The following is a 13,787-nucleotide window of genomic DNA, read 5'->3' as shown; positions in this document are numbered from 1 at the left end:
GTCACTTTCTACACTCTAGAGTGATCACTTTAAGTGCCCATTTTTTCTTTATCAATAGTCAAGCTTTTCTTTATCTCATCTAACTTGTTTTCCTTCTACCTACTCTTCACCTCCTCTTTATTGATTTAATACCAAGAATCTTTTCATATTAAAGAACTTGGCAAATGTCATGTAAGAAGCCTGCATCCCTGCTGCTGTTTGGATTTGCTCGCTGACACAGGCTTACAACATCTTGTAGCTCAGAGGTTGCTTTCATTATTGTTTGAGCTGTTTGAGAGGGGCTGGGCATCTGCAGCCAGAAGACACAGCAGCAACCAAGTCATAACGCAACCTCTAGACCCACGTTAATATTCCTGTCTTTTTAATAACATTAATCAGTATTTGCCTAAACTCAAATGCAAATGTGTGGTTGTGCTTTAGGGGTTCAAAAATGTGTTTAATATATTAGGTGGTGGAAAATAAGTGAGCCAATACAAATAAAATTGGAAGCTGAATTAATAGTATAAAAGGAGATTATTTTAGATTTCTGAATTATCTGCCTAATATGATTATTTTGCTGAGTTTTGAAGCAGTTATTGCCTCATGTTAAAATTTAATTAGGATCTGCTATTTTACACACAGATGTATTTGTATGGAGTAAGCCTGTACCTGCCAAACCCAAATGATACTAGCTGCAGCTGTTGGAGAGGTGTTTAATTGGGGCCAAATGTTGTTGTGTTATTACTTGATTAGTCTAATATTCCCTCCAAGGCACAAAACGGGCTGGGGGACAGCCAGTTAATACTGCACTGCATGCTGGCCTCATTACTCCCGGAGTTGCTTCAGACTTTCACGCTAAGTTCAGGACAAACCTGACTTGTTGCAGCAGAATCCACGCAAAACCGGAAAGTCCGTTGCCCTTTTCCAGCAAATTCACTGAGACTCCTTAAAAAGTGGGCAGGATGATGCTGGTGCAGCTAAACATCCAAGTTTTAGTGTGATAAACATTGTGATTTGACAGACAGCTGCCTGGATTTGAAGAGATGAGATCCGATGTGCTGGTGCCTACTGATTACACAGTGATTATTTAAATCCTTGTTTGTTGTTGGGAGCTGTTTACTGAACACAGCAGCCTATCAAGAAGAGACTTCCCAATCTGAACAAATAAACTGTGTAATCCTAATAGCTAACAAAGTGTTACAGAAATAATGAAAAACTTCAAGGAGGGTGTGGGGGCTGGAACGTGGGTGAGTAACTGTCGGAGCGTACATCCCTCACTAGCGCCTGTCGGTAGATTTTCAGGGAGCAAGCAACTCCTCGTCAGGGCAGCGGGTTGTACTGATAACAAGATAGCTCGTAAAGGTAAATGAAATTACAGTCATGGGTCTGTGTCTTTTTTTAAGAAAAACCTAATTATTATAGGAGTAGGGTTTTAGTAATGCATGGGGCTGTTCCAGAATAAGTAAGTATCTATTACCGCTCACGAAAACTGTGTTTTACTTTACTTGCGCTTGGTTTTACCCAAGCATACCAAAACTACTTCAGGAAGAGCTATGGGATTTGAAGAGCTATTTGACCCACGATGAAAAGGAAAATAAGAATTCAAAAATTTGCTTTGTGGCTTCTGTGGCTTTAACAAATTGGAAGAAATCTCATATATACCATGACGTAAATATATTTACCCTTCTGCCTTGGAGTAATGGGCACTGAAATCTGCTCAGAAAAAGCTTATGTAGATCTGGGAAATTGTGAAGTAGACAAGTCGTCATTGTTTTTATTGTCGCAGTTGTCATACAGACAGACCTAAGGTGGTGGTTGGATTTCCTCAACTGCATATCAAAATTTTCAGGACTTCCTTAAAAACCTTTGCCTGGATAAACTAAAAGCCCTGGAGATTTTGTACAAGGAATGGCATAGTAAGGGATTTGAAGTGAAAGTGTTTTCTGCGTTGCTCTGCACTGAGCTGGAGGACTAGAGCATCCCAGGAACCTTATGTGAAGTGCTGGTGTATGGCATCCAGGAGGGGCAGTTTAGGCCACATTACTGAATTTGAGGATGGACTTTTTATGGTCTGAGTATGAAGTGTCATGTGAATGGCCCAGAATTTGGTTTCACAATTATATGCTGGGATTAGTTCCAATTTGTACCAGAGTAAATGGGTATGGATTCAGGCCCAGTAGGGCTTATTAAAATATGTCTCTACTTTTCTTGGAAAATTCTGTTTTTTCCTTTAAAGCATGGAAATACTTGGCTGCAAACAGAAAGCAAAACATTTATCTCAAGTTGCTCCAATGTGATTTACAATGTCTCAGTTTTTATCTAAACCAAACCAAGAGGTTTCATCTTGGGACAACCTGATGTTAAAAAGTTTAGCTTTAATTTTATATATATATATATATTTTTAACTGTAGTTTACTAGGGCACCACTGTGATTTTCTTACCATTTGAAGTGCAGCTAGCTTGTACCTCATTGGGCTGCATGGGTCAGCCTGCCCTGCCTGTACCGCAGCACGCGTTAGTGCAGGGACTTGTCGTGGTACAAAATGGGAACCATTGTTGGGAAGCAGTTCGGAGGAAGCGGGTTGCTTTGGGAAAACGGGGGTGTTTAGCTCTTGAAATACAGTTCTTATGAAGCATTGTGACAACTTACAAGGATCAAATTGAATATTGAACTGAAGTGAAACATTTGCTTATATATGCTAAGATGTTTTGCTTCAGCAGAATGACATATGTTCATATTTCCCTGGAAAAATCTTCAGCCTTTGGCTAAAATAATTTTTTTTTTTCTTTCTCTTTGCTTTCACGTGTATGAGCTCTTTTTTCCCCCCAAAGAAGTCAAAATTATATGTGGAAATAAGACATTACTATTGGAAAAGTATATTTTGATAACATTCACAAATATACAACTATTTTTGATGAAAAAAACCCTGTTTTGGTCTATTGTTTCCACCATCCTAATGCACAGTTTTGCAGTCTATTCATGCACAATCATGTGCAAATATAAACAGCCCTACTTGGCTGATGTACTTAAAGATGTTCCAAGCATTAAAGATAAGATGTTGCATTTTATTCTGGGTTATAAAACACTAACAACCGTTTTTCAGCACAATAAAAAGAGAGATGGGTAAATGTGTTTTATATTTAACTTTTGAGGTTTTCAGCTTGTTCTGGACAGGAAATACTTGAACGATAAGCTGTTGCTGTCTGTTCTCAGCTCTTCCCAACCCTACCTCCACACTCCCACTAAGAAAGAAGTGAAGGGAAAGAAGAAAGCTCTCTTTCTGGGTAGCTGGAAGATGGAAAGGCTCCATAGGGAGACAAGAGAATAGCAACCCTCCATACTATTTTCTCTGTGTGAGAAGAACAAAGACAGTTTTCCTGGCCCTTTGCCTTGCCTCCCCCTCTTCTCCCTTGGTGGTGGAAATCATCCAGCTCTCACGTCCCAGCAGTCCCTGGCAGTGGGGAGGAACTGCTGTGACTTCTCTCTGTGTTAGGTCCCTTGTGAATTAGTCTCAGATTTGATAGGGATTCTCTGTTTCTCAGAAAAAATGCATGTTATTGGAGCGAGTGTTCAAATCTGCTGGTTTATGGAGTTTAAAATTATTGTTAACCTTTCATGGGAATTCCCGAAGAAGAAAAGAAGTAAACATTTTATGAACTTATCCAGCTCTTAAAAGCTCCTTTGATGAGTCCTCATGTCAGAGGAGATTTAAGTAAAAAAGAGAGAGACTCCTGATGGGATAAACTTTTTCTTATGTCTTTGAATTACAGGTCAGGCTTTGCTTTTTAACAACGAAAAAGAAGTCGGAACAGGTATTGACTTCACAATGATGCGGATCAGGTTTGTGTACTCATGCAGACATAAATGAGAATTCAAAGCCAGACACCATCTCACAGAGGGAAGAAATGGAAAATTAAACCTCTCATTATTGCATTGGAAATTATAGGATTATATCACCCATAGCATGTAACAAATGTTGTAGCCAGCTTTGCTGAGTGGATTTGCAAGACTCTTTGGAAACTAGAAATTTAGAAATACTAGTTAAAGAAAGAAATAGTAATTGCAAGCTACTTTTTATCTTTGTGATACATGTATAACTTAGAGCTTTCTTAAAAGGAGAGTTATCTCTCCAGCCTCATCTGCTTTTTAAGTTGATTTCATTGTGGACTAAAGGAGCAGCTTAATGAAGACCATATCCTTTAAACATCTGCATCCATTTGATCAGTAGACCATAAACCTGTGTTTCCCTTAGGTGTATTTGACCTGACTCTATCCTTACTGGCTTCACTTGCAGCAGGGATTTAATTCACAGTGTTTAATTTTCAATTCTTAATACTCATCTATGCTATCTGTTTATGTAACAAACATTTAATATTAATCTAATTCAACAGAATGTTGTTTAAAACTGAGGAAGTTCTGATTTTTTTCTACTGCTATCATAAATTGTCCTAAAAAACCCAGAACATTATATAAGAAAGAAAAAAACCCCAACAGTGGCATTTAGAGCTTACCACTGAGCATCACACAAGCTGTCAAACATTTGTCTTTGACTTCTTGACACAATAAAAAAAGACTTAAAGATTTTTTTTTTCCATTGGCACTTACAAATATCCTGGAGTTTATGTGTGTTTCTGAGGAAAAGAAGAACTTGACCTAAGTGGTTACTTTTACTATTTTGGATTCTTATCCATTACAAATGTGAGTGCTTCCAAACGCGATGGGCCATGGAGTGTAGCCCTGTCCAGGCAGGGTATGTGTGTTCAGGTTTCTCGGGCATCCGTGATCAGTGAATGGAAGGAATTGTTAAACCGTACTAAATGAGAACAAAAGCCCCAGTGAAGTATTCCCTTACTCAGAGGCAGCTTTCTGTTTCAATCTCCTTATTCAATTACATCATGGGATAATATGCATGAGACATTGAGCCAGAATCACTTTAATCAAATAAAGAAACTGAAAAGCACTTCTACTCTCAGTATCATTTTATTGAGATTAATACTGTTATTGTCTACAGTGTCCATATCAAAGCATCTGGATTGATTTAATCATTTCAGGCAAGGTTACAGAGAGTATCCTCAGTACGTGTCCATCAGCATATCTTTATGGAGATCAGTGCCCTCTTACTGGTTTACATCAGCCCAGGGTTTACCTGGTAACTTCAGACCCCAGCCCAATTGGTAAGTTTCTGGATGAACTCTGACTCACTATTCAATAATCATGAAAGGGAGCACCGTTATTTGAAAAGAAGTGGTATATACTGTTTCCCATGTGAGACCTGTCTGCTTTTTACCAGGTGAGAGGTGGCAAGAGGCTCTGTCATTGCCCTTGCCCTCTAGGGCTCTGTTGGTGCCTCTGCTGCCAGCGCAAGACAGGACCTGTTTCCAGGCTCGGGGAACACAGAGGGCTGCCAAGAGCTGGTGACTGCCAAGGGTAAGTGATTACTAAGAATGTAATGAGGTAAGGAAAAGCTTCTTGGTTTTCCCCCTTCTCTAGTACTCCCATATGTGGTCAGACATGAGCTGGACTGAGTACAACATTTCAGCCAAGCCAGATGCCACAACCCTTAAATCAGCCTGTGACAAGGTGAGAGAGAAACAAGGACGTGGCTGCTCCAGTTTGGCTGGAGCTTGGTTGATCCACTTTGAATCCATTTTTAAAAAAACACGAATGGACCGATTTAAGTCATTGCTATGATTAGGCCTTTGGTGATCCTAATTAGGGGGTTGTCAGCTAATGCAGAATGGTGTTTGAGAAAATATGGCTAGGGTCTGAATGCCAAAATGTAAGGGCTTGATTTGTGCATCTGTGTTAACAAGCTGTGTGAGGGGATTTTCATCTGCAACATGCCTTCCTGGTAAGCCATGTGCTCGGTGACAAAGATAAGGAAGGTGGCATGAACAGGGATATCTCACTCTTACTGCTCAGCCTTCCTTTGTTCAAAAGATTTCTGTTGCCAAACCAAGGGAGAAAAGTGTGTGCTATTGCACATGCTTATCAAGCCACTGTGACATCAACAGCAAAGATGAGATTGAATCAGTGTTATCTGACCAGAACATCAATAGAAGAGATGGCCAAGGACCTCCACGTGCCAATTGTCTCTCCAAGTGTCTGGCTGATGGTTGTAAGTGGCAAACACATACCCTGTAATACACATCAGTTCTGGAACAATTTGCGAAGGGGAACAGGTCACAAATAACTTAACTATCACTAATAGTAATCTGTAATTAATACCTTGTTAGGCTCTATTCCTTTAAAGCTACCCCCTGGGAGAAGCCACTAAGTCAAGGGCACATCTTGGACAGAACTCCCCCTACAAATCTCTCTGTGGGATTACCCTTGTGTTTAGCCTTGCTGTTGAAATAATCAATTACGTTCATCTTCTAATTAATGAACTAGTATCCATTTCATAGAACATGCTCATGCTGTAATTACCGCAATTGTGTTACCAGTGGAGCACACAGGGAACAAACGTGTATGGAGTGCTGTTGAGCTTGAATCGCATGCTGCGGGGAGGCGAGGGTAATGTTGCCTCTGCTGTTGAGTAGACACGTTTTTTTGATGAGAAAATAGAGAAGAATTTGACCAAAATGCCACTAATGAGATATTTTTTCTCTGGTTTCCTCTGTATTAACCATACCTTTCTCTTCTATAATCAGAATTTATTCAGGTTTTGGTTTAAGCATTTGTTTTATCTCAACTGCAGCAGAAAGTCTATGCTGCACAGTAGGAAAAGTCTCCAATGCACATTGTATGTTGAGAAAGAAAAAGACGTTTAGCTTCCTTCTATTATTTTTTTTTATATATATAATATACTGTCAAACATTTGTGTGTATAAGGTTTCAAAATTCCGTGGTATCTTGAAAATCTTTAATAAAAAGTATAACATCAATATTAAAGATGTCTGAATAGAGGCTTTATGTGGAGTGAATTAGATGGACAGTTTGATCACTTGGAAAGTGATACTTCCATTTGAAATGAGTTTACCTGATAATATTTTAGACCGTGTATCAATTAAATTCTATATTGAAAATCAGAGAGAAAAAATATGTACATAAAACTTCATTAAAGCCAGGTAGAAATGTCACAGTGAGTCACTGGGGCAGTTCTCTAACCAGTGTAAATTGACCTGGCTCCATTGAATTAAGAGAGGACCTAGCTCTTTAAGTTCAGCCTTCCAGTGAATCTAAATGGGACTCATAAATATATACATGTACACATGCAATTTCTTGTACGTGTTTCTAGGACTAGTTATAAAACCAGCTTTTCTATGTTCCTTCTGGAATCTGAGAATAATATACAGATTTATTTCAGTGAATCAGGACATGCAGCAATGAAAGGTAGCTGGGAGGACCACGTAAGGGGCTCTTTGTACATTGAAACAAATGAGTAGATTCGTAATACACTTTTGTCAAAATGTGAAACAACAAAAAAGCAAAGGATTTGTTTTGTGGATTTTTTTGTTTTGCTCTGTCACTTTTTCCCCAGATGGTTTTCTTGTTATCCTTTGAACACCTTAGACCTAGTTTAAAATTTGCGTTTCAGTTGGTTATACAACTGGTATTTATTTCATAACACCTCTTTGCTACTGATCATCTGGTGGAGGAATGTTGCTGTATGCTTAACAAGTTAATGTTCTGTTATGTAGATGATGACAGAAAATATCTGCTTGATATAATTACAGTTTTAGACCAAAGAAGAAGAAAATTCCATTAATAATTTATACATATGATAATCAAAGCAAGTTATCTATTCCATACTCCAGAACAGAAGCAGTATGTAATAATTTTTCTGGAAATTAAAGCAACTATTTCTCGCTTTGGCTTCCTCATGCATTTGTGTGCCAAGTTTCAGCCTGAAGCAGATTTTAATGGTTGTCTTACGAAACTCTCAAAGCGGCTGTGATGAAGACACTGACAAACCGAGCAATACTGGTGTTGCCCAGTTACACTGCTAAAGTTACACACAAGAAGTTATATAAATCGTTATGCAGTTGATGTATGTCAGCTGCCAAATGATGGGATTTGAAAGGAAATTCTGTATGTGCAGCTTATTCCAGAATTTTCTTCTCCAATGTTTCTTTTACCTGTCAGCAAAATCACTTGTCCTGTTGTGAGAGTATGAATATTGAATTAATGGACCTCTGTCCCGATACAGAGAAAAGTTTCCCGATGGAAATTCCTATACTTTGGAGCAGCCAGCTGTACTAGGGCTTTGAACTGACGTGTATGTCTGGATGTGTGTTTGCTTCATCAGCGGGATGCACAGAGACAGCACTTCAGAAACCTGTGCTGGCTTGTGCTCTCCCTCTTTCCCCTGGATCTATCAGGAAAAAACTTTCTCATGAAGAGGCATGTGAACACTCTGTATGGAGCTGTGATAAATTACAGATGCATAGTAGATTAAATTTATGCTAGCTACCCTTGACCTCCCCCTGTATGCTTTACTTATTAATCTCTTCTGGGATCACTTCTGCTGAACAGCTTCCGGGATATCCCCATTTTAAAACTAGACTGCTAGAGATGTGCATGAACACATGATGCTACTGAAGGAGGGAGGAGATGTGAGTTAGAGACCTCATCAAGGAGAAATGTTTTGCTGGTTTGGAAAACTGAACTAGAATGGAGGAAGAGGAGGAAAGTTACATCTCTGAGCAACACTAGATTAATGTCAGTGCCTTTCAGCACTGCTTCCTCTTTCTGTCTGTATTCTGGTGGTGGTGTGCTCATACACAGACAGGTATCTAATCATGATTAGGATACAATGGCCAAATCTCTGCTCCATTTTGATCCAATTCTGGATTCAGATCTTAGATGATAAGTCAGTGAAGTCAACCTCTGTGCTACCCTCTCCCATGTCCTCGTACTGACATTTTCATCCTCAGCACAGAGGCTGTGAAAAGGGGTCCATATAAACTCACTCAACATGTCAGCTCTGGGAAATTGTGCTCCTTCCTTTCATGAGCCAGTGAAGATAAAAATACTATCCCACCACCATCCATTAAACGCATTCTCTATATATAGAGAATATATTAGAATGATACTACGGATATTGAATTTATCTTCATGAGATGGGGATGGTCTCATCAGTCATGAGTGTCACAACTAAGCAAAGACACAAGTGAATAATGAAGCCACCCTTATCGAGTACAGATGAATTCAATTTCCTCTGCACTATAATGTCATATTTGATTCAGTGAACTATAACATCTACTTTTTATTTTTTAAGTTGCCCATGGGTTCTATCTTTTTCTCATTCTCCCTCTCTAAAGTTGTTTATACGATGCATTTTTCTGCTTTTATGCATCTTGCATGTCTTTTTCCTCTGTCTGACATAACAACTAAGTTGAATCATAAATGGCATACACAGAATGAGAACACTTACCATGTCAGGTGCCTGAATTCCCTGCCCCTACTAGCTTTTCTGGAGGACTTATCCCTGGCAGTTATTATGACAACGCCTCAGGCACAGAACTGCAGGCCATGGGTAAATGGGCTTATTCTGGGGTATCTGTAAGGCTATGTTCTCTTGTATTTTTTTGAAAAAGTGTGTGAGTCTGTCCACCTGACGGACAGAGTAGCATGAAGGAACTAACTGTAGGAGTGCCCTTGGTGTTAAATAACCATAACTGTCATGAACAGAGGCTGCAAAGAATAAACCAAATGTATTCGATACTGTGCGGCAGTAGGTCATTACTGTAGCCTTTCAGTAGTCAAAGGGGGCTTGTAAGAAAGATAGGGACAAACTTTTCAGAAGGGCCTGTTGCGGTAAGACAAGGGATAATGGCTTTAAACTAAAAAAGGGTGGATTTACACTAGATATAAGAAAGAAATTTTTTTAAATTCGTGTGGTGAAACACTGGGACATGTTGCCCAGAGAGGTGGTAGATGCCCCATCCCTGGAAACATTCAGGGTCAGGATGGACAGGGCTCTGGGCAACCTGATCTAGTTGAAGATGTCCCTGCTCATTGCAGGGGGAGTTAGAGTAGGTGACCTTTAAAGGTCCCTTCCAACCCAAACCATTCTATGCGCAGAACAGTCCCTGTGAAAACAAAGAAGGAGCAAAAATTCCCATGGCCTTCCTCTCTCTTATCAGGACAGTTTTTAGTATAAGTAGAGCTAATCAGAAAGCGTGCTCGTCTCCACACCGCGTGCCACCTACCCTTTCCCCTAGAAAATGCCTTCCCTGTGTGCTGCCTATCAGCCTGCCCAGTACACTGCTGTTTCAGGATGCTTTGGATGCACCGGCAACAAATGCCAACCGCACAGCGCTGCCGCAGCCAGGCGTTAGGCGCTGCTGGAAGTGCACAGGGACAAAGCATACTCAAACCCTTCTCCACTCCCACCACTGAAGCTGTGCTGACGTGCTGGCTGCAGACAATACCAGATTTGTTTTCAGTCAACTTCGCCGGTCACATAATCCTGCAAAACTGAGGTCTATCTGCTTAAACAGGAGAATGTGCCACTTAAGCTACCAAGGGCTGAGCGTAGCGCTGTCTCTGGGAAGATCTCCTCTGGGCTGGCACAGCACTTAGCACGGTGGTGACATGGCCTCTGGCTCAAATCCCTAGAGATTGCTGTAGTTTTTCCTCCTTGCAATACAAAGAATAAACACAAATGTGTTGCATGAGCAATGCAGCTGCTGCATCGACTCTGAGCATGATGCTGTTTTGTACTAAGACTGTATATTCTGTATTGCTTAATACAGAAAAGAGCACAATAGCTCAATTTCAAGCTAATTATAGCAGTAGAAGATTCTGTGAGAATGCCTCTCCAGGTTTTACCAATAAACTCCTTAGAGAAACAAGGAAACGTATTCACATTATATTTACCTAATAGATGAGATTCAGTCTATTAGATGAGATATGAAGTAAATTAAATTCCATGGCAGGTGAACACCCTGAGGGTACTGTAGTTTATAACACTATTAATATTCTGTAAGACCACTGCATGAGCCTAGTACAGCTAACTTCAAAATTAGCTTTACAGGCCACCTGCAGAATTTTTTCTGGTTGCTTTCATAGCCAGTGCTGCAATCATAGATAATTTAACATAAATATTAAGTAAATAATTGGTTCAGAATATTTCAAGGTTAGGGACATAAATCTCATTCCCATTACACAAATGCAAACCATAAAAATACAAGGTGGTACTTAACCTGGCAATTTTAATTTCCAATGAGCCATATTCCCTTCCATTTATTGAAAAATAGAAAAGACCTAAACAAATTCTACAGAATGCAGTTACAGAAGGTTTAGAAGAATAATTGTGGAGAGGAGATATTAATTCAGAGCTCTATGTAAAAAATGCTCAGGCTGATAAAATTACTGTAACGAGCACTACTAAGGTTTTAGAGTGCATTTATATAGATTTAGTGATATACATATAGAGTGAAGCTTTTTTGTTATGCTTTTCTGAAAATGATTTCTGAAGCTGAGCACTAGCTGAGGTAACAAGAAAGAGGTGGTAGGTGTGCCTCATTATGACAGCTGTGGTTATGAGATGCTTTCTAATTAGCCTCCGGAAGCTTACAACTTGCAGGTTAGCCAGAAGTAATCATCACAATAACTAGGTGGTCTCTTAGGCGGAAAAGTACATTTACATTTTGAAGGAGGTAAGCTCTTTTTCTAATGCAGTTCTCTAGTGCCAGAACTTGGGAACGGGATCAAGAGGAACTGATCTCGGATGTCAGACTTCCAAAAAAACCTTAGCAGTTTGTAGCAGTGATATTTGTGGGGAAAGTCAGCAAGGTACTATGTCTATTATGTACATTTTCTCATCATCAGCAGACATTTTATTTGATTTTCTTTTTAGCATACTGCTTGCATTTTTTTCTGACTGTAGTGTGTCTGTATAGATTCTTGTTTGATGCCCTTGTTTCTAATTTGTCCTTAAGGGTACAAGGAAGCTTGTATTTTAATTATAGCTTCAGAGAGTAAGTTGGTTTAATTAGCTTTCCATTGCTTTCCAGGTTCTTCTCAAAACATTTGCTCTCTGTTATTATTGTCAAATTGTAAGAGGTGGCTGAGGAAAGAGAGCTGCAGGTGTTCCTCACAGATCAGGCAATGCCTGTTAATGTGAAACTGATCTGAAGAAATAATTTTATCAGCACTTGTCATAGAAAAAAATGCAATCAAAGAATCTGCTTTCAGAGTTCAGCTCTGTTGGCTTTTACCTGTTGCTTCCTTACTACGTATGGCAATTGCTTTAGGTTTAGAAAGATTTTTATGTGTTCTCTGTATTTCAGACCATTAAATATTGAATCTCAACAAGCTATGTCTCCTTTAAGTGATTCCATTAGAAGACATCTGCAGAGGATACCTGCTGACTGTTCCTCCGCTGCAGCAGGGAAATCTTGTGCGGATATAAAACTGGGATAGCAGCATCTCCCTCTGGGCTTTCTTTTCAAAGGCAGGTATGTGGAGGCATTGGCTTTGCTGGGGAAGGCCATGCTTTGAATCTTCCTGTCATGGTAGCAAAACCCACCAGAGATGGTTGTTAAGACTGCATCTGAATATTTAGTAACTTAAGCAACTGTTGGGAATGCTGCTTAAGAGTAGTTGCAATGGATTAAAAAGGAGTCAAAATCCACTGAGATCCTGACAAGAAATCTGAGACTTTTTAGGCAGAAAGGTTTTCACTGTCTTTTCTCATACATGCAATGGATGTTCCTCTTCCTGTATGCCCAGCAGTGACGACATCTCCATGTGAACTTTTAATTATTAAGTGATGTATTGATTTGGACATAATTTCTCTTTCAAAATTGAAGTAGTCTTGTGTATGTGCTAAAAACCCTCTCACATAGGAAAGTGTGAACAAAACTCAAACTTGGAGCAGGGAAACAAAGGACAGAAAACGAAGGTGGAAGAAGGATATAAAAGAAAGGCAGGGATTGTCTTGCTGCTTCTGATAACTTTCTCCTCAGGTTTATTGAGGTACTAAGGTGTGTCTTGATTACATTTTCCTGTGTCTGCTAACATTCTGATTTTGCTCTTTGATACTATGCGGACTCACACCTACTATTAAACTTTCATGATTGAATAATTTCAGTAGGGAAAAGTCTGCTCCATTAAAGTGCATAGAAGTTCAATAGCTAAAGTCTAAGGCAGACATATGAGGTAATATATAGTGTAACTTTTTATATTCTCAGTTCTTCTTACTACACCCTGGAGATGCTGGGACACAACGGAGACAATGTGTAGTGAATGACAGAAAATGTGTGTAAAAGCATCGTATGGTGAATAAATTAAAGCCTTTAGTCATAAGACCAATAATAGGAGAAGTGTGAAATTAAGAAGTATAAGCAAGGGAGACAAAACATCTAGCAGAACAAATGGATATAATAATTTTTGAACATGTCAGCTCGAATCAACTAAGGTAAACGACTGGAGTCTCAGTGCATGCCTGGACTAGGCAAGCTTTGGCACTGAGTACTGTAAAACGGAAAGGAGTCATAAAGTGTTGGAGAACAGAGCAGGAGTATGTGTCTGACCATTTATAATTTTTTAATCAAACATGGAGCTCATAGCTGGAGTCCGCTAGCTTTGGAGACTACTTTGTCTGTGTATTCATAGACCATTCACAATGCAGTGAGCCATAAAATGCTCTCTCACTTTCTTGCTTCAGTAGTTTCAACACCTTCCTCTGGGACAAATTTCTTTAATAACAAGAGGTAATTCAATTTTGCTCTTGCTCCATCCTAAGCAAACAGTTCTGGCTGTTGTGACTTACCAGATTTGTAGAGGTTGTACAGGGAAGGCAGGGTAACAGTCGGAAGCTACTGGGTGCCCTCTCAGGCTGTAAATTGACTGTT

At 39.5% G+C, this 13,787-nt stretch overlaps 1 long non-coding RNA gene across 2 annotated transcripts in view; it reads left to right on the top strand.

Moving 5' to 3' along the window:
- The window catches only part of LOC130151711 (uncharacterized), a 100,118-nt gene extending 87,742 nt beyond the window's left edge, over window positions 1-12,376 (top strand). The window contains exons 6-8 of one of the 2 annotated variants that reach the window (XR_008822689.1): window positions 3,751-3,820; window positions 5,032-5,407; window positions 12,222-12,376. This is a non-coding gene — a long non-coding RNA (uncharacterized LOC130151711). Of the gene's footprint in view, window positions 1-3,750; window positions 5,408-12,221 lie in introns of both variants that reach the window. The other variant, XR_008822688.1, reaches the window with a different exon arrangement.
- The last annotated feature ends 1,411 nt before the right edge of the window (window positions 12,377-13,787 follow it).

Source organism: Falco biarmicus, chromosome 6 (genome assembly GCF_023638135.1).
Source record: "Falco biarmicus isolate bFalBia1 chromosome 6, bFalBia1.pri, whole genome shotgun sequence".
NCBI lineage: Eukaryota > Metazoa > Chordata > Aves > Falconiformes > Falconidae > Falco > Falco biarmicus.
Note: the sequence above shows the minus strand (reverse complement) of the source record. Positions and strands in the feature narration are given on the sequence as shown.